Source organism: Miscanthus floridulus, chromosome 8, assembly GCF_019320115.1.
Source record: "Miscanthus floridulus cultivar M001 chromosome 8, ASM1932011v1, whole genome shotgun sequence".
NCBI lineage: Eukaryota > Viridiplantae > Streptophyta > Magnoliopsida > Poales > Poaceae > Miscanthus > Miscanthus floridulus.
This window is the reverse complement of record NC_089587.1, coordinates 17,751,031-17,778,653: the sequence shown is the minus strand read 5'-3', so window position 1 is coordinate 17,778,653 and position 27,623 is coordinate 17,751,031. Positions and strand designations below refer to the sequence as shown.

The 27,623-nt window shown below is 46.7% G+C and overlaps 2 long non-coding RNA genes and 1 pseudogene across 2 annotated transcripts; 1 reads left to right on the top strand and 2 right to left on the bottom strand.

Annotated features, from left to right (window-relative positions):
* Window positions 1-511: 511 nt before the first annotated feature.
* On the bottom strand, window positions 512-2,792 carry LOC136471247 (uncharacterized). Its single transcript, XR_010761971.1, has 4 exons — window positions 2,574-2,792; window positions 1,949-2,039; window positions 1,769-1,850; window positions 512-657 (listed from the first exon to the last, which is right to left on the bottom strand). It is a non-coding gene; the product is annotated as an uncharacterized lncRNA (long non-coding RNA).
* A 15,086-nt stretch (window positions 2,793-17,878) lies between these two features.
* LOC136468641 (uncharacterized) lies at window positions 17,879-18,898 on the bottom strand (annotated as a pseudogene).
* Window positions 18,899-22,929: 4,031 nt separating this feature from the next.
* Window positions 22,930-26,249, top strand: LOC136471246 (uncharacterized). The gene is made up of 3 exons (XR_010761970.1): window positions 22,930-23,558; window positions 23,921-23,981; window positions 24,802-26,249. It is a non-coding gene; the product is annotated as an uncharacterized lncRNA (long non-coding RNA).
* Window positions 26,250-27,623: the final 1,374 nt, after the last annotated feature.

Genomic DNA, 27,623 nt, shown 5'->3' with positions numbered 1-27,623 from the left:
AGATTTAGATAGAGACGATGGACCTATACATTATCGGTATCTAGAACAAGCACTATTTGGGCATAGTGCAGGCAAAGGCCCATAGGCAGGTAGCCGAAGTAGCTCTGCTTGTATTACGTACTGGTTCAACAGCTGGAACACCTTGAAGACAAAAGAGGTCAACCAAAAATAATCTGCAGAGAGAAGTCATACCTTTAGCAGGACGAGATAACAAAGGAAACGCAAGGTAAGTCATGTATCTTCGGAGAGCTGCAATCAGCACAATTTTGAAGGATGAGGCCTCTAAGCACATGAGAATAATCCAGAGATACTATATGTACGGGTTGGCGAGCAATAAAGACCATTCCAAACCAATTGCACAATAGTACAGGTCGAGGGATAAGGATAAAATACGACATGTATATAGTTTCCAATTGAACATTGAGAAATCTGAGCACTGTGATTACACCAATGGAAGGCATGTTGTAGACAGCAGCAAGAGTATTGGAGTAGCTTTTTCAAGTACCTGCAGGCAGACAGCGAGGACATATGCATTGCGTGCATGGAGGGCGCCCCAGGAGGCAGGGCTGGAGGCCCGGCAGCATTGTCATCGCTGTAGAACTGATTCTTAGGACAGCGTCGTGTATCCAATCTAACCTCGTCGACCTCTGATCCCCTCTGCAAAGTATTAGCACAATAGCACATGACATCAGCAAATCAAGAAAATGGTACATGTCACACAGTAAGTAAGAAAAGTAAATGTGGTAATAAACTTATCGTCAGCACGAAACCATGTAAACACAGGGAGGAAACAAAAATCATCAGGTTCCAACTGACCAAAAATATGTAACCTTGTAGGCCCTATAAATGGATCTTAATAGTTTAATTGATATGAAAAAAATAGTTTAAATGGATTTGATTAGACAGTGGGGCTTCCAGCTTTCAAAAAGTTTGAGGCACATAGCAAGAAGCCTCACCGCAGTCCAGGGGCAACGCCTCCAGACCTATATGAAAATAGGTAAGATATGAGCATTTTGCTATTATGATCCAAAAACAAAGACCTTCCATCGATCTCATACTAATGAGAGCATCCATGATCCATCAGTTTATAACCAAAATGAGCTTACATTGCATCTCTGTCTAGTTAATGTGTAAGATACCCTTATTTATAAATATCACAGCCTCAATGCACATGATAAAAAAATATTTTAGCCTCAAGTAACAACATGAAAATAGTCATAAGCAGCAAGTCAGCAACCTTTTGCCATAGCTGACCCCTTCATATCCAAAGGAGAATTTGCAGTGGATACTTTGAAGTCTATGGTGGAAAAGGCATGTTAATGTCATAGGCGTAGATTTAGTGAAGAAAGCATAAGCCTAAACCAGCAAAATAATTAAGCAACAAATAAAATGGTTTCTTTAAAGCACATGTACTTTAATGTGAAAGACGATCTGATTGAAAAAGCTGGTTACTCTAAATTGATCTGCGGAAATGTCAAGCAAATGAGGTTTTCCAAAAAAAAAAAGTTTGCAGAGGAATTGAAATTACCAAGATAACCTTTTAAGCCATCTAGAATTTGTCAGGATCCAAATGACCAAAATGTGTAACCTTTTAGGCACTACAAATGGATCCTTAATAGTTTAATTGGTACAAAAAATAGACTCGATAGATTTGGTTAGACATTTAGGAGACGATAGCTTTCATACATAGCACTGGAGCAACATAGAGGATAGACCAACACATCAGTGCTCGGCTGTATGTATAGGAGGAAAAGAAAATCGCTCGTACCTTGTACGGTTCTAGTCTGAATTGCGAATCTTCTGAATTCTATTTTTCATTGGGAACATGACGTGCTCCCTTCGGTATCAAGCTACAGAAAAGCATACATGTTTTGATGTCGATTACTATAGAAACCATAGATGAAGATCAGTCAAGGGACAATGCCAAAAAAGGGGGGAAACAAAATACCTGGGACACCCTTTAACACTATGGCCATCAGTGACTATATCTGGAATCAAGCTGCAGCAAAGCATACATGTTTTGATGTCGATGTCGATTACTATAGCAAAACAAAAATTTAAAATAAAGGATGTGAGATTAATGTCACTATAATAAAGGAATGCCAACTAATAAAAAGTGGAAACATGCACATGTAAAAACCTGGGATCTATCATCGGTATGCAGGCAATGAGTTGAACATCAAATGTACAATTAGAACCATATACATGATAATAGGGCAATATATCAGCCAGAGGACTCCCCTAGTTATCCTGCTATTAAAGGCACTTGTTATCACCAAAGAAGAACGGAAAAGTGTACATGTTAGAATCTGGAATTTATTCAGGCTATAACAATATCATCAATTGTCTATCCCTCATACATATATTTCAATCTCAGTTTCCACTAACTATCTTAACAATCTGTAAACCCTTTCAGTGTATATCCATCCTCTACATCCCTTCAGTATATATCCATTGCCATTAGAAAGTATCTGTAATCTAATCCAAAGAAAATTGGTCGGAACACAAATATCACATTATTCTGTTAGTCAACCGCCTGGTAGGCATCTTTAGATTATTGCTTTGTGACTCACCAATATTATGCAGGAGCTCCTCTCCATGTTGAGCAAGCAGGGACAAAGAGGCAGAAGTCTCAGGACCGCCGATACCTGAAACAGCAGAAGCGAAATATGGCGCAATAACAGCAACAACACAGCAAGCATGCATCGAAGGAAGGCAACAAATCTGGTGCTCGTAGAGGAACCCTATGGAGGAGTAGGAAGTAAGCTGAAATCAACACCGGGAAACAAAAAACGAAAACCAAATCAGAAGAAGTAGATAGGTAGGGTTTCATGGAGGAGCAAAGCACATGCTCGTCGGTGGGAGGAGGCGTTGAGGAGCCCGCGCAGAGGATGAGGGAGAGGGAAGGGGCCGCCGGGCACCACCCGCGCCGGCCGAGAACCCACAGGGGGCGCCGCCGCGCCGCGGCCGCCACCGCGCCGCGGCCGCCACCGCGCTCGCGCCTACCGCCGTGTCGACCGGGAAGGGGAGAGAGAGAGGGGAAGGGGAGGGAGAAACGGAGGTAAGAGGTAGACGAGGGAGCGCTAAGGACGGGGGGGGGGGGGGAGGACGCCGCCGACGCCTCCCACTCGCGCCACCGCCCTGTCCGCGCCCACGTCGGAGAGAGAAGGGGAGAGCGAGAGAGCGTGAAGAGGAGAGAGAGGAGGGGGCGACAAGCTGGATGGGGGAAGCGGAAGCTAGGGTATATATTTGGTTCTATGGATTCAGAAGAGAAGCGGGAAAGCAGAGGAGAAGCGGGGGAAGCCAAGGAGAAGCGCGAGAAGCCGCTCCTGGCGAAATCAGCTCCAAGCGATCTGGGCCGTTGGATGGAAGATCTGACGAAGGAGAAAAAATTGGGTGACGTGGCTGGTTGTTCTGTCCGGAAGGTCCACGGGTACGATTGAGCAGATCTGGTCCATCGAACCCGAGATCCAACGGTCGACAATATGTTGGGTGACGTGGACGGTGTCTCCTTCTTGGAGTCATTGCGGCCTTGTTTGGGTAAATTGTATATACAACAAACCGCGGCACCAAGCATCTGTGTGTTTTTTTTGTCGTTCTTGGTTTCTTGTCACACTGGCAGTTTACTAGCTCCAGGCTCCAGCTACTTGGAGCGTGATCGGTTGTTTTTGGTGTCGGGGAGCCGAGACGAAGAGGCGGTATCCAACGGTAAGATACATGTTCAAATCGTGTACCAGTCGTGTTTAGTCGTCTTTGTTGTTGTTCCAATACGAGATGAAATCTTATTTGATTACATGCATGGATGAGAGTTTTGAGTGTGTGACACATGTGCCCTTGTACCATGGGTGCATCGTGCTGTCTTGCATCACGAGGAAAGTGAAAATTGAGAAGATAGACCCACACGGGATGGTGGAGGGCAGAGGAATAAAATGAAACAGGCAAAGCGTGCGAGGCGGGAAACCAAACACGACAGAGGAATGGGGTGAAGCAAGTAAAGGGTGCAAGGATGGTCTGGTTTGGACAACCAATCACCCCCTTGTACTTGTTTCAAGTGATGACGAAGCGACTCATCTCTTCGACTGTTCCTGCGTGCAAAAGAAATTCTGAACTCTGAGCTGAAGCAGCGCTACCTGCAACTGCAATAAACAACTGAAAAAGAGTCTCATGTGCACAATGGTGTTTCAAAAGATGTTTCTTCTTTCGAGAGGAATTGTTGAACAAAACTGCCAAGGCAAAAAGAGAACAGTGGCAGGGGGAATGTGTGGGAACAAGAACAACACAACGCCACACCGGTATACCGGTCTTTTCCAATTCCGGAGTGTTGCGACATGGAGATCTCCATGTCAACTCATATATACCAGCATATTTAACAAGCTTGTGCATCACTCGGATGGTTTTCTAGGAAAAGTGCATCATTGAAACAAACCTACAAGAAAAATACCCCTCTCCCCACACGACCCACCCAACACCAAAGACCATCTTACAACGTGTTCGGCTGGGCTGCTCTGGCTGGCTGGGCTGCTGCTGAATGGGCTGATCAGCCCAGCCGTTCTACAGCCCAGGTGCAATCGTTCGGCTGACCTACAAGGAGGCTTCCGCCGGCCACTAGCTCTCTCTCTCTCAAACGCTGCCCCTGTCTAGGGTTCCTCCCCTCGCACAGTCGCTCTCCTCCTCGCGGCCAGACATGGGCGGCGGCGGCATCCCTCTCGCCATCATCTGGCCCTCTGAACTCAAGACATGCCTCAACGCCATCATCCACCCACTCCGCCCGCCCTGCCGAATCGACGCCGTCGTTGCCTGTGCCGCAGATCCCTAATAGATCTATCAGACGCCTCTTGACTGGTTCATCCCCCGTCTCCCCCTCTGGTACGTGTGCCACCTCGTTCTCTTCTTCTCCGCTTATGTGAAGCCATTCGCGGCCTGCTAATCCCTCCCCCTCACTCTTTGTCTTCTAGGATCATTGATCTATGTCATATACATTCAAGTCCATCTTCGTTGTTGTTGAAGTATGGATTCACGTTCTTAGCTTTGTTCCTTTGCTTTGTTGCGTGTATTTGACCTAGAACTCATCACTTGGGTATGCAAATCCCCTTTTATTGCGGTAGGCTTCCACAACTGCCAATAACTCGGTGAATACAGATCTGTTTGTTCATTTGCCTTGTTTGGATGAGTTATTCGTTGTCAGTTCTACACAACTTATAGTTGCCTGGTTATTCATTTGAGTATACAATGTTAACAACTCCATCTCTAAGGTGTGCCAACAGATCATGGGTTCTTGTATTAGACAACTTATTCTTATTATAGAAAGAAAAGGACTTAAAGGACGATTTAGTTACTTGCACACGCACGAACCAGCCTTTTCCTATTCTATGTCATGTTCATTAGCCCTTTTTCGTTGCAGGTTTCAACAAGTTTCAATGGCTCCTTCGCAACATGCCCACACTGGCACCGTCGTCCTCTTCGTCCTGCTCTCCACCTGAAGCCAGGCATTACAACCTGCGTTCAAAACGCGTGAAGTTGCTTGAGAAGGCAAGTGTCGTCATGTTTACTCCTTACTCATCCTTATTGTTCGTTCCGTGCATCATGACCCTTTGTTTAGTGTATCGTAACATACAACTAGCATAAGGACACAATCATAGTAACTACACCTCGGTACAGATGGCCAGCGAATGGTCCCATTGGAAACCCGAGGAGACAAAAATTTTCTTGGACCTTTACATTGTTGAGAAGAATAAAATGAACTTCAACCAAAAGGGCTTGACTACTCTGGCATGGGCAAATGTGTACCGCGGATTCAAGAACCAAACAGGCCTTGTGTTGCCCAATAAGAAGCTGTAGAACAAGCTATCGACCATGCAGTTCAAGTACTTCAAGTGGCGTGACCGTACCACCCATATAGGACTCAGCCATTACCCCCAAACTAGAGCTGTCATAGCTGATCCCAGCTATTGGGAGGAAGAGGAAGAGGTAACTGCTTTCATCTATTCTTTGCTTATGCTCGTTCAATGACATGTTTGGTTGGAGTACTAACATGTTCACCTACAGGACAATATTGAGGAAGGTGAGGATCTCGGGGCACCACCAGAATTCCTTGACGAGCTAACCATGCAGTACGGCCGCACCCCCTAGAGATAGGGGCACACTGCTTAGTGCTGGTGGACACCGTGAGAGGACAGCGACACTGATGACCGAAGACACTCCAATAGCTATGTCATAGGACCCCATTGTAGGATCTAGTGTTGGTCAGTCATCCAAAAGACACACCGAGGACCACGGTGTAAAGTAATCTGTTACTCTCCCATCTCTGAACGGGCGGCAGGGGTAGGCGCCAAAAGGGCTCCCTGCTGCTGCACTTTAGCCGTGATAGGGGTAGGCGCCGAAAGGCTCTCTTGCCGCACTGTAGCCACAGTAGGGGCATACGCCAAAGTCAGCCCTGCTGTCACATCTAGTCACTGTAGCAGCTTGACAGCCTGGCATGTCTGTGTACTAGGATTAGATGGGTAGAGTTGTATATGTAGCTTCCCACTACAACTCAGTAAAGTGAACGAGCTTAGTTTTGCCATCTCCTCTACAGAGTTCCGGCCAACGCTGGTGCTTGTGTTGTTTGTGTGCTCTCTGTTCTCCCTCCCTCTTCTATCTCCAGCCATAGTGTGTGTGGTCAGGAACAACGATGAGAGATCGGTTCACCCGTACGGGAGATCTCAGAACCAACAAGTGGTATTGGAGCCATACAAGCGCCGTCACTGGACCAACCGATGACGACGATGGATGATTTGGAGATGGGCGACAGTAGCGGTGCTGTTGTGGCTGCCCAGCCACGATAGGAGGTCATCGTGTGCACGGTGTGGGAGGTCAGCGGCACCAGTTGGCCGATGCTGACTCGCACCAACTATGGCGAGTGGGCGGTGACCATGAAGGTCAAGCTCAAAGCCCAATGGCTCTGGAATGCCATTGATAAGGGCACCGACAATGAAGAAGACAATATGTCAGCATTGGAGGCTATTCTCGCTGCTGTGCCAGCAGAGTATAGGGAGCCATTGGGGGCAAAGAACTCTGCTAAGGAGGCATGGGAGGCCATTGCAGCGATGCGCGTCGGCTCCAACCGTGCAAAGAAGGCAACGGCCCAGCTATTGAAGTAGGAGTACGCCAACCTCAAGTTCAAGGATGGTGAGTTGGTGGAGGACTTCTCCCTCGCCTACAGTCGCTCATCAGCAAGCTGAGAAGCCACGACGTTACCATCGACGAAGAAGAGGTGGTCTCCAAGTACCTCCACTCCATGCTAGTGAAGCACATCCATATCGCTCTCTCCATAGAGACCATGCTGGACTTGTCCACCCTCACCATTGAGGATGTGACAAGGCATCTGCATGCGGTGGATGAGCGCATAGAGCAGGCCATAGCAACGATGGATGGCGGTAAGCTACTGCTGACAGAGGAGTGGGCTGCCCAGATGAAGGAGAAGAAGTCTGGGAAAGTCTCCTCTAGCCATGGTAAGGCTTCTTTGGAGAAGAAGAAGAAGGTCGACCCCAACACCTACCGGCGCTGCGGGAAGATGGGCCATTGGGCAAAGGAGTGCCCAAATCGCAAGCAGGAGAAGAAGACCGGGGCTCATTTAGCGTAGGCTGATGAGGATGATGAGGCTACTCTCCTGATAGTGATGTTATGTGCACTGCACAACATTGAGGTGAAGGAGAAGGGAGAGGTGATGGCGGTGGAAGGGCACAACAAGGCTTTGAAGGCTGTCAACCTTGACGAACCACGCGTCCAAGTCCACCTTGGATGTGTGGGTGGCGAGTAGGAGCAACAATGGTACATGGACTCTGGCGCCAACAACCATATGATGGGCTCCAAGGAAGCCTTCTCTAAGCTCGATGGTAATGTGACCGGCATGGTGAAGTTCGGTGACAGCTTAAGGGTGGCGATCTAAGGACGTGGCACCATCATCTTCAAGTACTAGAACAGTGAGCATGGCGCGCTGATGGATGTATATTACATCCCTCAGCTGTGTTCAAGCATGATCAGCATTGGCCAGCTAGATGACCGCGGCAGCGAGGTACTGATCGAGAGCGGGATTCTAAAGATTTGGGATCAGGAGCGGCGTCTTCTCGTGAAGGTAAAATGCTCACATAATCGATTGTACCTGCTCAACTTGAAGGTAGAGCAGCTGGTGTGTCTGGCAGCATGGCACACTGGGGAGCCATGGCTGTGGCATGCCCAGTTCGATCATCTCAACTTTGACGCGCTTGGTCGGCTAGAGAAGATGGTCCGAGGGATACCCCACATCAAGCACACAGGCGAGCTGTGTGACAGCTTCCTGGCCGAGAAGCAGAGGAGGCTGTCATTCCTAAATGCGGCCAAATATCGCACAGCGAATGCTCATGAGCTCATCCATGATGATCTCTGTGGGCCAATCACACCAGCCACAAACGGTAGTCGGTGATATTTCCTCCTGCTCATGGATGATTGCAGTCACTATATGTGGCTGCAATTCCTAATGAGCAAGGACAAGGCGGCGGAGGTGATCAAGAGGTTCCAGGCATGGGTGGAGGCAGAGTCCGGCAAGAAGTTGTGCATGCTGTGGACTGATCGTGGTGACGAATTCACTTCGATGGAGTTCGCTGCGTACTGCGTGAATTAGGGTGTGGTGCGACACTACACGCCATACTCACCATAGCAGAATGGCGTGGTGGAGAGGCAGAACCAGATGGTGGTCGGCATGGCTCGATCTATGATGAAGGCCAAGAGCATGCAATCAAGGTTCTAGGGTGATGCGGTGACCACGGTGGTGTTCATCCTCAATCGTGCGCCCATAAAGGCCCTAAAGGGCGTGACATCGTTTGAAGCTTGGTATGGGCACAAGCCAAGCATGTTCTTCCTCTAGACATTTAGCTGCATCAGCCACATCAGGAAGACGAAGCTGGTCCTCACCAAGCTGAAGGATAGGAGCACACCGATGGTGCTCCTGGGCTACGAGGAAGGTACCAAGGCATACCAGCTCTATGACCCACACGGAGGCAAGGTGGTTGTATCGCGTGACATCATATTCGATGAGAAGGCGGTCTAGGACTAGGATAGTCTAGGCACAGGGGAAGCTAGCAGCTTCACCAGCACCTTTGTCATTGAGCACTTGGTCATCCACGGTGGTTGAGACACTAGAGAGGAGGTGCCGACCACTCTAGCAACAGAGTCGAGCACTCTAGGAGGGGTGCCGAGCACACCAGGAGTGGTGCTGAGTGGTCCTGTAGTGGTGTCGACCACTCCAGGATGAGTGTCGGACGCTCTCATAGCGGAACTGAGAAGTCTAGTAGTGGTGCTGACCACTCCAAGACTGTTGCTGAGCACTCCGAGAGGAGTGTAGAGCACTACAGGAGTAGTGCCACACACTACAGCTGGGGTGCCAAGCACTCCAGGTGCTGTGGCGACCACTGTGGTGGAACAGGGGACTTCATCGACGCCGATCGAGTTTGCCTCACCTCCAAGCGACATCATAGAGTTTGTGGATGCTTTCCATGACGGTGAGGAGGTATGGTTCCATAGGCTGGATGACATCATCGGCAACATAGGGTCCTCAGGCCTGGCGAGTCGGCTACTCAATGACCTAGAGATGCTTCTCGTCAGTGTAGAGGAACCACCCATGTTCGTGCTGGCTGAGCGCAATGCAAATTGGCGACGAGCGATGCTGGAGGAGATAAAGGCGATCGAGAAAAATGAGACTTGGAAGCTCATCGATCCACCTACAAGATGCCATTTGATTGGCCTGAAGTGGGTGTACAAGGTCAAGCGGGACGAGCGTGGCGCCATTGTCAAGCACAAGGCGTGCCTCATCACCCGAGGCTTTGTCCAGCGTGAGGGCATTGACTTCAAGAAAGTCTTTGCGCCAGTAGCGCGCATAGAGTCTATCCGACTACTGCTGGCTTTGGCAGCAGTGAAGGACTAGCGCATCCATCACCTGGAGGTAAAATCGGCCTTCCTCAATGGCGAACTAGCGAAGACAGTCTTCGTTAGGCAACCTCTGGGTTTCGCTATAAAGGGAGCATAGCACAGGGTGCTCTAACTATGCAAGGTGCTCTACGAGCTGTGGTAGGCCCTACGAGCGTGGAGTGCCAAGCTTGATGCCACGCTAGGTGAGCTTGGGTTCACGCGGTGCACAACCAAGCACGTGCTCTACACGCGACGATAGGGGAAGGAGGAGCTTGTCGTCGGCATGTGTGTGGACGACTTGATCGTCACCGGTGCGCGTATAGAGGACATCGACAGCTTCAAGCATGAGATGGCGGCTCATTTTTGAATGAGTGATCTTGGTGCGCTCTCCTACTACCTCGGCATCGAGGTGAGACAGGGAAAGGAGGCGCTCATGCTCGGTCAGAGTGCGTACGCCTCGAAGCTGTTGGAGTGGAGCGGCATGGCTGAGTGCAAGTCGTGTGTGACTTCGATGGAGGAGCGGCTAAAGCTGATGAAGGCTAGTACCGCGGTGAAGGTAGATGTAATACTCTACCAGAGCATCATCGATGGTCTGCGCTACCTAGTCCACATAAGGCCAGATATTGCGTTCGTCATGGGCTATGTCAGCTGCTTCATGGAGGTTCCCCGAGAGGATCACTAGGCCGCAGTGAAGCGGCTGCTGCGCTACGTCAAGGGGGGCGGTGGATCAGGGGATCGTCTTCCCCAAAATCGGTGGAAGTGGGCTGTAGCTCACTATGTTCAGCAATGCAGACATGGCGGGGGACATCGATAGACGGTGGAGCACCTCTGGCGTGCTCGTCTTCCTTAGGTCGGCTCTAATCTCATGGTTGTCACTGAAATAGAAGGTGGTGGCGCTGTCCATGTACGAGGCAGAGTACGTGGCGGCGACCACAGTGGCGTGCCAAGCTATGTGGCTACGCCGGCTGCTAGGTGAGCTAACTGGTGTGGAAGTTCACCCACCAGCACTGATGGTGGACAACCAATCCACCATCACCCACGCGAAGAATCTGGTTCTCCATGACCCAAGCAAGCACATCGACATCAAGTTCCACTTCCTCAGGGACTATGTTGATGGAGGGTAGATCGTCATCTAGTTCGTCAAAACTGGTCGGCAACTCACGGACGTCCTTACCAAGCCGCTCGGCCGTCTTTGGTTCACGAAGCTGAAGAAGATGATCGACATGGTGGAGGTTTTAGGGTTAGCAGCAGGATTAGGGAAAGAATTGTAAAGTAATATGCTGCTCTCCAATCTCTGAATGGGCAGTAGGGCAGGCGCCGAAAAGGCTCCCTGCTGCTGCACTATAGCCATGGCAGGGGTAGGCGCTGAAAGGCTCTCTTGTTGCACTATAGCCACAGCAGGGGTGGGTGCCAAAGTCAGTCCTACTGTCACATCTAGTCACTGTAGCAGCATGGTAGCCTGACATGTTTGTGTACTAGGATTAGATGGGTAGAGTTGTATATGTAGCTTTCCACTGCAACTCAGTAAAGAGAGCGAGTTTAGTTTTGCCATCTCCTCTGCAGAGCTCTGGCCAATGCTGGTGCTTGTGCTATGTGTGTGCGCGCTCTGTTCTTCCTCTCTCTTCTACCTTCAACTGTAGTGTGTGGGGTCGGGAACGATGGTGAGCGGTCGGCTCACCCGTGCAGGAGAACTCGGGACCAACACAAGTGGTGGACAACCCACATATAAAGAAGAGTGCTAGCTTGGAGGATTGCGTGAGAGACATCTCAGAACACCATGAAAGACATGGCATCGGGTGAGCACAATCTCAGCCGGGAGGAAGTGGAGATGGACCAAGTGTGTCAGATTTTAGAAGAAGATGGTTTCCACGAGGGGTCCGAGCTGTTCCTGAAAGCCTATGCAAGAAGAAACTCAACCGCAGGACATTCCTAACCATGAAAACAAGCGATGGCCGACTGACTTGGATCAACTTTAACCGGGAAAACAAGTAGACCAATGGACCTACAACAGCGTTGATGTTTAGTCATGCTTCGTTTAATTTCATTGCATGTGTGTTCATTTGTTTGAATCGATGTGTGTTTGTTTCAATTCGTTTCATGTACCATGAGCCTTTGGCATGAACTATGTGTTCTTCATGTACTGCATCATAATAAACTTCTGTCCGGTGCCCTATTTTTAATAATCTTTGCCTCCGCTACAAATTAAATAATTTGAGCGTATGATTATTATTGTCGGATGTGTATGGGATCTAACTTTACATTTTACAGTGGAATCATCAGCACCACAATGATGGAATGCGAACTCACCAAGAGTAGGGACACCTGATCATTACTACTAACGCAGCAGTCAGGTAAATGCAGGTGAACATAAATGCAGCTAAACCAGCTTAGGGGGTGAAGGGCCTCATACATTTGTGCTAGTATAGTAGGGGAGGACTGGTGGTCTATGTTTTAGTGGTCAACATAGATGCCTCCTGTACCATAGGAATTGCTACATATAATTTTGGTGTTCTATTTACTGTGCCAAACATCTTTTATGTTATGTATATGTATATGCATACCAGTTTTATTCAGTGGAATTGTTATGTATATGTATATGCATATGCATACCTACTTGATGCTGTGCTGTTTGAATTGGTTGGACTAGAATAATAAATTTTTAAACTCATTTGGAATAGTACTTAGGTTTATGGGTTCCTTCCGTAGCTTTTCTTAACTCCCATATTCGCTCCATGCTTCACCATTTTGCTTCTTTTTTTCCCTTGTAGAGTTTTTGCCAAAGCAGCATAAATTGAAGCAGTTGCGTTTGCTGGATTTGAAGAAAGTGAAGCAACAGGTGAGCGCTATCTTTTGCTGTATAAAGATGTTGAAATGTGAATCGTTTGCATGAATATCTGTAACACATTTCATGCATTGCTGTCATCTTCTGTGCTCAATAGCTTATCTGGAGATCATTTTTTCTTATTAATCCATGAATCTGCCACTGATGGGCCTATAACTGACTGAGCCATGTTTTAGTTAAAGTCCATTTGATAAAGGGGCCCATATATATAATACAAACCACCACCTATTGTGCAGACTCCTTCCTGTCACCATGTCCAGAAAAAACACTCTAAAATTCAAAGTTACTAGTAGTTGTAGCTAATTTATGTTCAGCTGCATTTATTGTCACAGAGTCTTTTTTTGGAAAACATGACTAGGAGTTTTAGCTGCTTGATGTTCCAAAAATTGTTTGCAGAATGAGCAGCACTAAACATTCTGCTGTGAAACTTCGAGTGATGGCGCCAAGAAGAAACTCAAGGTAAAAATTCTCAAGCTGGCGGGGTTTGGAGCTGTTGTTGCTGCACTAGCATTTTCCAGGCGAGGTCCTGTGGTCAATCCTCCATGCCCATTCAAAGATATAATCGGGCGATAATGGGTGGAAGCAAATTTGCAGAACGAACAAAAGTGTTTCGACAACTTTCGTATGTATCCTCACTCTTTCTTGAAGTTGCACGATAAGTTAGTGCATCATCATGGGCTGGGTAGTTCACAATAGGTTGAGTCGTATGAGTCATTAGCTATGTTCATGTGGGTGTGTGCGACAAAGCAGCCAACTAGACAGATAACCCAAAGATTTGGGAGGGGTCTAGGCACAGTTAGTCAGAAGATGGGTGAGGTTGCAGACGCCATGTACTCCTTTGCTCAGACGGTTGTTGCGGCAAAGGATCCGGTGTACACAACAATCCATCCTAGATTCAACGAATTCAGACCCTACTTTGACGGGTGCATAGGGGCTTTGGATGGAACACACGTCAAAGTCAAAGTTAGTCACAAGTCATGGTTGGACTTCATGAATAGAAAAGGAGATGTTACCATGAATGTGTTAGGGATAGTGGACATGGACGGCCTATTCACATATGTCGGTGCAGGAACGACGAGGTCTTCTCATGACATGTTGGTGCTGACGGAGTGTATGCGGTGACCAGATTACCCGCATCCCCTTGCAGGTAATCTTGTTTTATCGTGGAGTACATTGTCAGATTGTATGAATACCTTTTGTGATTAATGGTTGAAATGATTGATGAATTGCATGAAGATACTACCTGGTGGACGCTGGATACGCTGTGCGTGTAGGATATTTGGGGCCATATCAGAATACAAGGTACCATTTTGATGACTTTAGAGGCAGAGAGGCGGAAGAGGATATATGGAGACGTTCAACTACCAGCATTAAGGCTTCACAATGTTGTGGAACTAGGCGTTTGGGAAGCTTAAAGCTCGGTGGCACATTTTGGACGGAGTACCAAAATATGTGAGAGATAAGCAAGTGAAGGTGGTAGTTGCATGTTTTGCTCTGCATAATTTTGTGGAGGGTGAAAACGAAGGAAGGGCTGCGGCGAGGAACATTCATAGGCCTAGTAGATTACAACCTGTCAGCATGGGCGGCATCAATTGAAAGTGATGATTATCTCACGAGTGCGAGATTGGATCGCTATGGAACTATGGGCTATGTAGTGCACAGGTAAGGCCACTTATGCTACTGCATAGGAGAAGCAATTTTGATACATTTACGTTTCACTGTTTGTTCAATTATAGTAGTATGGCAATATGGATAGAAGCATGTTTTGACATGTTGTGAAGTTACTGGTGTATGTGGATCCGATTTGAATGTGTGCACTTGTAGGTGAGGCCGTGTGGTGGAGGAGAGGTCTAAGTGGATTGGAGGATGGCAACAAGACCAAGTGATGGTTGGGTAAGCGACTTTTGCATGGAAACAAGCTTCCTGCTTATTCTTATGTGTCTTGAAAATGGTACAAATTTTGTATAGATTTGTTAGATGTAGAGGAATGGTAGGAAATAAAAATAGTAGGATTGTATGCCAATGTAGGTACATGTTGTTGTACGTGGAGTACATGCGCAGATTTGAAGGCACATGTTTCTGTAGTTGTTGCACATATTTTTTGCAACTGCTACTAGTTTTGTAAATGCTCCACTAATCCCCAACTAGTAGTGTTATGGATATCTGTTGTATGTACTGCTGTAATGAATTGTTATAATGGGTTCTTAGGAATTCCAATAACTGTTGTAATGCATGTAAATTGGTTTATGAGACAACTGTGATATGTACTGCTGTTGTAATGAACTGTTATTTCAATGGCTTTGGAAGCACACTTGAGTTGTAATGAAGTGCTATTAGAACTGGTAGTTAGTAACTGGTATGTGTTAATGTGAATACTTGTTGTGGGGCGTGTATTTGAATGGGCCTGTTACTTGGCACCAACTTTTGAATTGGTGTGGTTGATTGGTGCTAGTATTTGATTTGAACTGAGTACTTTCAAATGGATGCTTGAGCTGATGCTTGGCTGGCTGGTGGTGGGCTGATTCAAATCGCTGATTAACCAGCAGTAGGTTAGATCAGCCAGTAGTAGACCAGCCGAACACGTTGTTAAAGTACTTTTTTAGCTTTGCTGACGTGATGATGGGACCATATGTCACATGATCTCTCTCATTCTCTTATATATAAAAAAGTATATTTTTCATATAAAGTCAGATCAATACAAACTTTATATAAAAATTATAGAGCTTAATGCGGCATACAACTTTGTAGTTTGGAACTTTTTTTATTTAAGATCTTATAGAGGCTCAAATGCTCGGGTTAAGTTATCAGATTTTGAATTTTTCAAACGACCTATGATGTTAACATAGGCTATACATAATTTGTAACTCCCAATACGATCTACACTTTTGTTGTTGATAATTTCTTTTATTTGAGATCGTTTAGAGGCTCAAATATTTATTTGAAGTTCTTAATTTTGTTTTTTTATTTTTTCAAACAACCTTGGATGTTTGTATTATGGTCTATGAAAAAAGTTTTAGCTCTAAATGTGACCTAAAGATTTATAGATAACATTTTCATCTGAGATCATTATTATTGAAAGTGGGAGCATGAAAGGTAATTTTCCCATCCTGTTATGCATTATAAGCAATTAGGGATAAGGTCAATAGATGTGATTTTTTTAAAAAAAATCTTGTTTGCTTAACTGTGTATCGGTTGTTGTGTGTTCTTTGAGGATAAGTGCCTTCTGATTTCACTTGTTCAAGGTAATCGTATCCGTGTTAAATGGAAGTTTCTGTGTTTGTCATATTTAAATCGACGATCAAGATAAATGCTATGCTAATGAGCTACAGCACAGCAGAAGTTGCTCTAAGATGAATTTGTGCTTGAGATGAAATTGTAGAAGCAATCATCTTTCGTATCAGTAAGGCCCGTTTGGATCCTTGAATTAAATTCATTTTAATAATCATAATTTAGATATATACACACACAAAAATGTGACACTGAGATGCTAATATGGTTGTATATGGAATATATTTGTATATTATTATTGGCTATACGAGAACGATATTTATGTGTTGCATTTCTGCCGTAGGGGAGCGAGTTGAAGAGCGTGTTATAAGTTGTAATGTAGAAACATAGAATAGTGATCTATAGAATCAATTTTCAACTCTCACCGTATGAATTTGAGATAGACTTATATGTGAACTTTGGGAAGTAGTGGAATGTCAAATTCCAAGCCAAATAGCCTAATTTATTAAGTAGATTTTAATTCCTCCAAATGAAAGAATCTAAACGGTCTGTAAGATTATTCTGCTGCTGCCTGCTGGTGGGTCACAAGCTTATCCTGCTGCTGCTGCTGCCTATGCACCTTCCGCGATGGCACCTGGAGCTCAGACAGCAGCAACATTCCCCAATCCAGCTCAACTTACTATAGACATATATACACACAAAAATGTGACACTTAGATGCTAAATTTTAAATACAACCCTACCAAGAAAAAGGCATCAAAATGTATCTATTTGTTATATGCTCTTATATTCACTTTGTCTCACTGTCAGGTACCTGGGCTACTAATAGTAATAGCTAATGGGTTTAGGACTTGGGCCTACGTGCCTTTACTGGTTGGGCTTGGCCCATGTATGGAGTACTATATCTACCCTTGGCTAAGAGAGAGAGAGAGATGATCAATCAAGAATATTGTAATCAACTCCTATCCTAAACTTCCCCCTCTTCTAAAGGAAACTTTCCTCTGTTCTAAAAGAAACTCTGAACTCCTCCTTCCTTACTCTTCTTCTTCTTCCTCTCCAATCCCTATTGATCCTTTGATTCTCTAGCTTTCTAGCTTTCTATCTTCACAGCTACCTGGTTGCTAACACTCACCCTCCTAATTTCATCTCCCCAGTTCAGATTCATTGAACAAGCAGTCATGTTCATAGCTTGGATAAACTTGGTGTCTATAACTGGATCAAAATAGATGTAGTCCTCTGAAAGTATGCCCACCAAACAAGCTATAAGATCCCTGTGACTAATGATTCGTGCATTGCTGATAGTATGCCTCCCCAAAGCCATCTTCTCAAAATCCATGTCGCCTTCAAAGAAATTGTTAGTTGGATGCAGAATCCTAGTCCCTTCAAACTCACAGTAAACGAGTTTTTTTAAGAAAAAAATATGAGAAGAATTAATATAGAGCTTTAGCGTAGAAATATAAGGATTAAATTCGTATTTTAAGAAAATGCTTTAAAATATGAGATGTATCTGGTGCAGTAATTAAATACATACAATTTTTTGAGAGACTTAACACATGCTGACAAAACGACCAGTGATGCTCTTTATCTTCATCGTCATTAATAGCTTGGGAAAAAAGGGTAAGACTTCCATCTTTTGGTTTTGCCCAAAAATTCACATGTGAATATGGGTGTAAATCCATGAAGTTTCACCCAATCCCTGAAGTTTTTTTTGTTGCCCACACTTCCATTTGCAGCGCAAATGAAACTGAGTTCATAAGGCTCCTACAGTCACACATGTAAAATAAATAAATAGGCACTCTGGTGATATTACAGGATATAAACAAGGTGAAAAGATAAATTTACTCGAAGTCCTTAGAGAATAGAAGAGGATCTAACCTCAGTTTGCTCATTATATTTCTGCAATATAACTTCTAGTTTTTTCACGAACAAAATTATGTTGAGAGAGATAGTTCTCTTCGTAGCTTGAAGCCATTTCAAAGGCGTCCTTTGTCGGTTCATCCACTGCCTCCAGTGGTTCATAAACATAGCTTGTTGAAGATGAGAACAATGCGGAGAGTTGAAGAATATTGTAGGAAGAGAGTGTTTGTGTAGTCAACAGTTCATTGACACTAGCCTGCACCATAGTCACATAAAACGGATTCACCACCTTTGACCCGGGTTCGTCGACCCTGACCCAAGTTCACGGGTTCATTTTCGACCCAAAGTGTAAAAATCTCTGACGAGTAGCGTACCACGTACCGCAACCCCGTACCTTGACCCCATCAACCCAGAAACTTTGTGAATATGGCCTGCAAGCGATTCCATCGCAAACTTCACATATGCCTCAGGTTCAGGATGATATGATGCATCTGCAGCAGCTTTGTAAGCAGCAGCATCATAGCAAGTTGTGTCGAATCCATCTGCCTTGCCATCCCAATTGCTTGAGGAAGTTCTAGATTACTCTTGAGTAAATAATAAAATCGCATCATGTTCACTCAGGTTATAAGTACATGCAAGCAACAAGTGGATGAGACCATCCAAGGACCGAGACTCAGCAGGATCCGAGTGCAAATCATGTCGAGCTTGAATTCTTTTGGTGCAGGGAATGCGGTGTCGTACCAGATAGTGTTGACAATGATATTGAAGATAGGATTGAATTGACAATGATATTGAAGATAGGATTGAATGGACCATAACAGTAACCGGCCTTGAGGAGGTCACGGTGGTGCCGACTCTAGAAATCTTCAATTGGCAAAGCAGAAATTGCTTTGAGATATACAAAATGGATTCTGTCAAGAAGAAGGCCTCGCATTGATTGTATCGGCATGGGTGAAACCTTCATCTCATACTGATGATACCGCATAGCAGCAAGATCCATACGATCCTTGGACTTCTTCATCCTGAGTGGCTTCTCCAGCAGTCCAGACATCTTGGCCACGTCTTGAACGAGATGCTACATTCTGTGGACACAATTAAGAAAATTGGAATTTTGCCCTCATGGCAGCTGGGCTTCGCCCAAATGCTATCAAGTTTGTGGGCTTCGCTGAAATGCTCTTATAAAATGAGTCAAATACACTATAATGCCATTTTGAGATTTAAGTTCACTTTTAATATTTTTCACCCAAAATTTTAGCCTGAACTGACCATTTTGCCCCTGAGCTCATTGACCCATGTCCTCTCATCTCTCCCCTTCTCGTTCTCTCGCTCCCGTCGCCTCCCCTTCCTCTCTCCCTCTCCCTCTCTCTCCCGAGGTGGCGGCGCTGCGGCGGGCCCCGAACGCTGCGGCCTCCCTGCGCTGTGCGTGGCCGTGGGCCCCGGCGACGGGCGAGCCCGGCTCGGCGTGGCTCTGTCGCGCTGCCTCTCTCTCCCCCCTCTCCCGGTGTGCAGGCGCACCGTACGGGCCCGTCGCGCTGGCCATCCTCCGGTGAGGTGGCACGTCACGGCGGCGGTGGCTCAGCGCGGGCGCCCCCTCCCCTCTCCCTCTCCCTTCGTCTTGATTTACCATTGGGCCGTGCGCGCGGCCGGCGTAGGGTAGGGCAGAGGCATGGCCTTGCAGGCCAGTCGTCCTCATCTTTCCCCCTCTCCCTCTCTCCTGCTGTGGCCGCTCATGGTGCTCGTGCCCGGTGCCGTTGGGTCTCGGCGGTGCCGCGGTTGGCACAGAGCAGTCTCAGGTGCTCCCGTTTTCTCTTGTATTTTAGGATTTTGCTTTTGCCTCTCTGATTCTTCCCTTCGATGACTTTGACTCGTGTTCTAGGGTTTGGCCTAGAATGCCTGTTGTTCCAATATTTGCCTTCTCTGTGTTTATATGTGAAAGGACGACACCAATTGGCAATGACACTACTTACCTCAAAGATAAAAAAGTCTCCGTTGATGAGATCACATTAACACCTCTGTGTGGGATTCAAGGGATTGTGTCTGTGATTTTATTTTTGCAGTTTTTTTCTCAGTTTTTCCCTCCCTCGTTCTTGCTTCGATTCTTCATTTTGAGACCGATTTAGTTCGTTCTTTTTTTGCTCAGATTCGTGCTATGACATGAGTTGATGCTACCCCTTAAGTCAATTTGATTGAATCGAGTCGAGCACGAAGAAATTGAACGAATTTCGTTTTTGGGGAGTTTTTCGTGTTCTTGGCTATGATCTAATTTTTCCAGAGTTTGGGTTGAAATTGGACGATGATCTCTTAGAGTATGCTCACCAACTCCCTTGTGATGGCCTGTGAAAAGTTTGGTCGTGATTTGTTTTGATTTGGTCTAGTTTTTCGTCGATTTTGTAGCCGCGGTTTCCTGTTCTTGCGTTCGAGCTCCCTTCTTCTTTCTGTTCGTAGCGTCGGTCAGGTTTCCAATGGGACTGTTCTTTGCCATGACCGTGTGACCGAGAGGGGGGCAGGGGTCAATGAGCTCAGGGGCAAAATGGTTAGTTCAGGCTAAAATTTTGAATGAAAAATATTAAAAGTGAATTTAAATATTAAAATAACATTATAACGTGTTGGACTCATTTTATAAGAGCATTTCAACCAAACCCACGAATTTGATGTGTGTGTGTGGGTGGTGGGTGTGCAAATTTCCAATTTTCTCGACACAATTTGGCTGAGGTGAGACACCAACACTAGCGCAGCCGAGCCGGTGAGGAACGCATCAGCACTGGGCAGCCTCGCTGACAGAGCAGCGCATTTGAGAGCCGTCCTGATGGCAAGTGAGTGGATGCAGAATTTGTCCTTGCGACGCTGGCAGCGATCTAGCTCGATCCGGCGGACGGCGACGAGGAGATCGGCTCGGGACAAGCAGAGGTACCTCAGCGCATCCCACTGGGAAGGTAGCGGTAATACGATGTCAGGAGAGTGACAAGGCCTTCTAGAGAGCGCTCCGCGATGGTCCGTGCCTCCGGAGGAGAGGGGACGTCGCCGACGACAATCTTGGAGAGGATCTCGACCCGCGCCCTTGCGTCCCGCGACCGCGAGAGCTTCCGCTTCCGCTTCCCGGCGACGGCGACGTCGGGCACGGGCACCGGCTCGACGCTCTCGTTGGAGATGAAGAAGAGGGTGTTGGCGATGATGTTGGTGACGGGGTCCCCCAAGCCGAAGCAGACGCCGGCGTCAAGGAGGCGCGGGCCAAGCGCTGGTATGCGCTCCAGCGGCAGCGCGTCGAGAAAATTGCTATTATAGGACGCGAAACAATGTGATTTGTTATTACAGGACTTCAATCGACAACTTCGCTAAAACGACATTTGAAACGTTGACACTTTGTTTTACATGACATTTGGTCCTTTTAATCACTTTTCTCATTTCAAATACATGTATTTTGCTATGAGATGATCGTATTGCCCTTCAATTATATTTACGTAAGAGTGGGCGGGCAGTTACGTGGGCTGCGTGGCTGTTGCCGCCGCCCGCCTGGCCTGGGCATTAGTTACAGCGGCACATGTAGAGTTGTCGACTGATGCAATATATTATACGGAGAGAGGAGGGCATCAGCGCACGGAGTGACAGCAGATAAACGGCATCCACGGCTACTTCTTTTCTTTGGAACTCCTCTTGTCAACGTCCTTATGAGGCAGTTTGGCTGGGGAGCTCCAATGATGGTCATCAGAGCCAGATTTGGGTGATCCCGATTTCACTGACAAGTCACTGTACTTGGTCACCCTGCGCCAGAACGACAACACTCGTTCCTTGGTGCTGGGTTTCTTCACTTGGTTCTCCATGCTTGCCTCGGCGAGGACCTTCAGTGGGACACGAACTCTTCCTGAATTCAGCTTGGCACCTGTCGATGCAATCTCTTCATTCAGCTTGTTGTTGCTTCCATCTTGGCCAACCATGATGTTTAGCTGCTGCTTCTCTTCAACACTACATGTGCTTTCTGCTGCAGCCATCTCCTTTGCAGTCTGTGTTTTGTGTCCAACGTCATTTGGATTAAACCGTGCGTTAGTCTCCTTTGCATCAGTACCTTCAGTTTGCTTATTTTCTTCAAAATTTCCTATGCTCTGTACTGTGCTCAACTCCTTTGTGTCGCTAGCTTGTGTCTGTTCTTCAACATAATCTGTCTGTCGCACCTCATTCATCCCTGCAGCGGTGCCTTCAGTCGGCTTCTTTTCTTCAACATTAGCTGCATATGTATCATTTGCTGTAGTGTTGAATTGTTGATAGCCTGTTTCATTTCAATACAATCAATGCTGCGTACTGCAGTCATGTCCTCTGCACTAGCATCTTCGGTTTGCATCATTTCTTCAACTTCACTGAGTGCACTGATATCCTGCATAGATATTGTGCTTAGCTCCGTGGAGGCTGCCTGAGATGGCACAAAAATATCGCCACTTGTATGTCCATTTTCCTGCAGGCCATGGTCAGTCAAGCATGTCTTGTTCACCAGTTCAGAACTACTGCTGACAGGAATGTCTTCTGGACCAACTACTTCACCATTTTCACTGGCACTTGATGCAGATAATATGCGTTCATCTGCAGAAACGTTTCCTGCAGGCCAGAGGCGGCGGTCGCGGCCACACCAGAGGGCGGCGCGGCCACGCCTGAAGGCCGAGCAGCAGGGCCAGAGGCCGGCGCGGCTAGGGCACAGGCGGCCAGGCCAGGGCCGGCCAACGCGGCCACGCCCGAGGGCAGCGCGGTAAGGGCAGAGGCGGCCGGCGGCCCTTCTGGATCCGGTGGGGGCGAGTTCGTCTCCTCCATGGGCGGCGCGTCGAGGAGGATTGGGTGGGCGGCGGCGGTCAGACAAAACGTCGGAAGATGGGCTTCACGTCGGGCTCATGCAAAATGATACGTAAGGCCAGAAGGGTAAAAGAGTCAATTCAGAGCAAAATACATGTATTTTGATTACCAAAGTCAAGAAATACACCAAATGTCATCTAAAACGAAGTGCCAACGTTTCAAGTGTCATTTTAGCGAAGTCGATGATCGGAGTTCTATAATAATGAAGCCCATCGTTTCGCATCCTATAGTAGCAATTTTCTCCAGCGCGTCGAGCGCCTCCTCGTAGTATCCGTACATGAATCGTAGAATCACGCGTCTGTTGCGAGCCATGCCCACCCGCAAAGCCGTCGGATAGGTTCGTGCTAGCGCCGTCTCCGTCGCCGTCGATCTCGCCGCGCCACCATCGGCCGGCCATGATCGGGGTTAGGGTGGATGTGGATCGCCGACGACTGGGGATTTTCTTCTCCTATCCCTTCGATTCCCAATCAACGCCCAGCAGAGCACCTCCTCCATGGAACCTTCCGCGAAGTTCCAGCCTCATCTACCCCAGCCCCACACGCTGTCAGGGAAAACAGGGCCGCCGCTCCGGCCGGACGCAGGCGACAGGCAGGCCCCGGCGCCTCGTTGCGCTTCCCCCGCCGCCAAGCTCCTCCCTTCCTCTCTCCCTCTCGCCTCCCTCTACCTCCCGCACTGACTCCGCTCGCCATCGTGTCCACCCCAGGGCCGCTCCCGCACCAGAGCGCCTGTCCCGGTGCTGAGCCGCCGTCGCGCCTACCACCAGGCCACCTGCGGCCTGCGCGGGCGCGGGTCTCCCGGCCGGAGCAAGGAAGGCCGCCCGAGCGAGCGCCTCCCCACACGACGCGGATGGCACCGGAGCCCCGATCTGCCGCGGCGAGGTAAACTGCCATTTTCTCTCTATTGCGCTTCAATCTCCTATCATATATGGGATGTAGGTGTCTTCGATTGCTTCTCCTTCATCCCTGACCACGGTGAGCTCCCCATCTGCTGTTTCCTTTTCTCTTGGTGCTCTGTGCCCTTTAAGTGCTCGATGAAATGTGCAAAGGGCTCTGCTTGCTAATTTTGCGTCAGTTCGGCGCCTTGCACTCATCTAACTATTCCTATGTGCTGCTTATGTACACCTCAGGTGCTATCTTTGCAGCTTCAGTATGCATTTACATAAATATCCGTTGGTTTTGCTTTGTGGTGCGGGCAATGCTACCAATCAATAGCTGAATAATGTTGACTTGCAAACTTGCAGCACGGAAGCAGTTCAGAGTGGCCACATATAGGACCAAGCTGTTTCAAATGACAGACAAACAGTGAGCATATATTTTTGATTTATTATTGTCTATGCATGGGAGTGCTTGAACCTTAGATAGGAGTGCTTGGAAGACAGCTATTCACGTGCCTGAACCTTGATTGCTTCTGATGGGTTTCAACTCTAGCCTACCCCAACTTGTTTGGGACTTAAAGGCTTTGTTGTTGTTGTTGTTGTTGTGATTGTCTATGCATGCTAAGATGGCTAAACTACCATGAACGTACTGTGTAAAGGCTTCACCATACCATAGCTATACTGATAATATATTGCAAGGGTATCCAGCCAGGTATACAAAATAATGACCATATTATGTGCACTATTGTCTATTGTTTGTAGATGCTTTTCAGTTATACTGTTAAGACTGATGCTAACAGCGACTTAGCATTTGATTCCTGATCATTTGATGAAACCTAGATGTGTATATGTTAGAACCACTGCAATTCCCATCACATGTGAGTATGTCGCATGTTATAAACATTCTCATGATCTCATCGTCTATGAAAGCTAATGATTTCTTGATGCCAGAAGCTAATGATTCCCTTAGCTTGATGCCAGAGTGTTTTATTTTGTATTCACCACTAACTCAGCATCATTTTACATGTCCTGTACCAAATTTTGCTTGCTTTTACTAAGCATGGACCTTAACCTTTTCATACATAATAATAATTTTACATGAGCCTAGCAAAACAAGACCAGTTTCAATGGAATTTCGTGATATTCTTCTCAGGTTATTCTTCCCATTACCCGTCCAAATGTGATCAATAATACCTCACCAATATAATTTCCTGCTCCACCTTACATACGAGAACATTATTTTACAGCCTCAAGTTATCAACAGTGATGCACCCTAACAAGGATGAATATTGGCAATTTTGAAATTTTGGCTGTGTACCAGCAATGTTTTTAGCACATGGGTACGTCATGCCATACTCAATAAAATTGTAAAATTCAAGTTTTTTCAAGCTCACATCCACGTAGGTGAATTTTATTACAATCTTTCCCATTTTCCTTCTTTAGACTGACGTACTTTTATATTAACGTTGTACTGCTGTGAGTGCACCTGATCATCTGATGCATTGACCAATGCTGATTTCCGAAGAAAAATTTTGTGCTCATATAATCATACTCAATGTGGTTGCTATTATCCAGCTACAAGGATTCCCTTCTATTACTCGATTGATAAACCGGTCGCAGTACTTGATCAAGCGTGCTATCCTGATCCTAATAACAGAAGTCTTGACTATGTCTGGTGACAGAGTATTCACTTCAAATCAGTTTTTTTTGCCTTTTAGACTAATTTGGTGCATTCACTTCAAATCACTTTTTTTTTCTTAGTTCCAACATTAAAACTTGAGTCTTGATTGTTTTCGAAATGGCCCAAGTAAATCTTAGTGTATACTGTATTATTTTTAGTTCCTTTCCTCAGTTACCTTTTTAGTTGCCAATTGATCATATTATTTTCGGTCAGTTCACACTCCTTGGACTCATTTCCCAAACAACTGCAGCACTGAACCCATGCCAAATGCAACCTATTCAGCTTTGTTTCTATATTTCCTTATCCCAACAAGCAACAACTGCCTATGCCTGGACACTTCATGTCACTCTGTAATTGCCATAGACCCCTTATACTGCAGTATTGAGCCCATACCAAATACCATTTTTTACACATAAATATAGGTTGTATATGGGCTCAATTTGCCTACCAGGCGCTGTATGACCTTTTAAGCTTGCTACCTGGGTGGATGGACTGTTCTGGCTCTGTTGTTGTAGGTCTACTCTTATTTTATTCGATTCGTTTATTTACTACAGACATGTTATCCTTAGTGATTATCTTTTCTTATTTTCCTCATTTTTTAGTGAATTGTGCATACATATTAAATCTTATTTGTCTTTTCATACATGAAGGTTTTTGACCAAATACTAGGGACCAGACTACCAGTGAATGAGATGAAAAATAGAGGCAAGAGTTCAAGATTGTTGTTTATCTCCAGATCTTACAGTATTTTGTTTGTCCTCCTCTGTGTGCAAAATTACAGGCAAAAAACTGGAGCCACATGGAAGTTTTGGTCTAACATTCGATTCATCATATATTTTATACGCATGATATAAATGCAAATCATGCGGTACTTTTCTCAGTAAGCATGTTAGCCTACTTTTCAACTCTTATCAGGAACATTTCACTATGTGTAATGCCCACTCTTGCTCTTTGTACATTTATCCTTTAGACATCAACGTGCCGTTGCTCAAATCATGCTCGGCCCATTGTCTGTTCTACAATACGACCTTTTCCTTTTGACTTCGTGTGTTGCACCCGCGGCAACGCATGGGATTCCTGCTAGTTAATTTATTATTCCTCCACCAATCCTCACTTTTTTTTTTGAGGAAATCCACCAATCCTCACTTAGGTAGATGACGGAGGTCCGGAGGCCCAACAAGGCCTCCAACAATTTGAAAACCGAGATTGCAACAGGCCCAAAGTTGAATTTGCGAGATAGTTTAACGTCCATTTTAGCTCCTTCACTATTGCGGTCATCTAAATTTTCACATCGAACTCTAAAATTAGACATCACATCCCCTAACTCTCAAAACCATGTGAGATTTTGTGTTTTTAGTGAAAAAACCGGTAAATGCTTGATAAGATTTTTAAACCACGTAAAAATGTCTATGGTATTCTAAAAATTCTAGAAAACCATAAGGAAACGACTAATGCACGGTCGTGCATGTATTAAGCACGCCGCACGCACACTTCATATCAGGAAATCCAATAGTATACATTTTTTCGTTTCCGTCCTGGTCATGGGGAAGCAGCGGTCGTGCATGCGCGCATGAAGGGCTACGGCGGGTGCGCGCCAAGCGCGCTTCCTGGACAAGGCCCACCAGAGGCCAAGCCCACGCCCCGCCTGGAAGCTTTTCCCCTCGCCCTGTTTTGCTTTTTCCTTTCAACACGCAAAACAGAGGCGTCCAGGACGCCGCCGCCACCATCGGGCGGCCGGCAGATTCATCCAAACAAAGGTAGACCAATACATCCAAATAGCAGTGTCGGGTACTATAGAATGGGGTACCCCGAGCGTACACCAAAAGAGTCACTTAAATCCCATCAACAACGAAGCCAGAAGGTAAGCCATGGGTTCATCACCGGCCCCGTCCGAGCCCACCGGCTCTCCGCCTCGTCTGAGGCCTTGCACGGGAGGTCTCGGCACCCTGACGAAATCTCCGCCTCGCGCGAGGCCTCTCGCGGAAGGCCTCGACAAGGAGCCCAATCTCCGTCTCGCCCGAGGCCCCGTGCGTACAGCCTCGAATGAGACAGCTATTCTCCGTATCACTCGAGGCTGGCTTGTCAATAACCCGTCGCTCCCACCTCGACCGGTCTTCCTGACAACATGTCACGTCCTATTAATGCGTCAACCACTCCCGCGATCTCAGCCGGACGGCGGCTCGACACCACGGAGTGGCTGACGGGACAAGAAGTCGCATCAACACCATACCGGCTGAGACAGAGCGCGACGAGGATTACCGGCCACTATATTCTGGCGTTGTGCCCATGATCAACGCCCGCACTATGCCCCGCAATCCCCGCCCCGAAGACAACGCGGCATGGGAAGTCTGGCCCGGGTCATCATCGCCTCCGAACCAGTGTACCAGA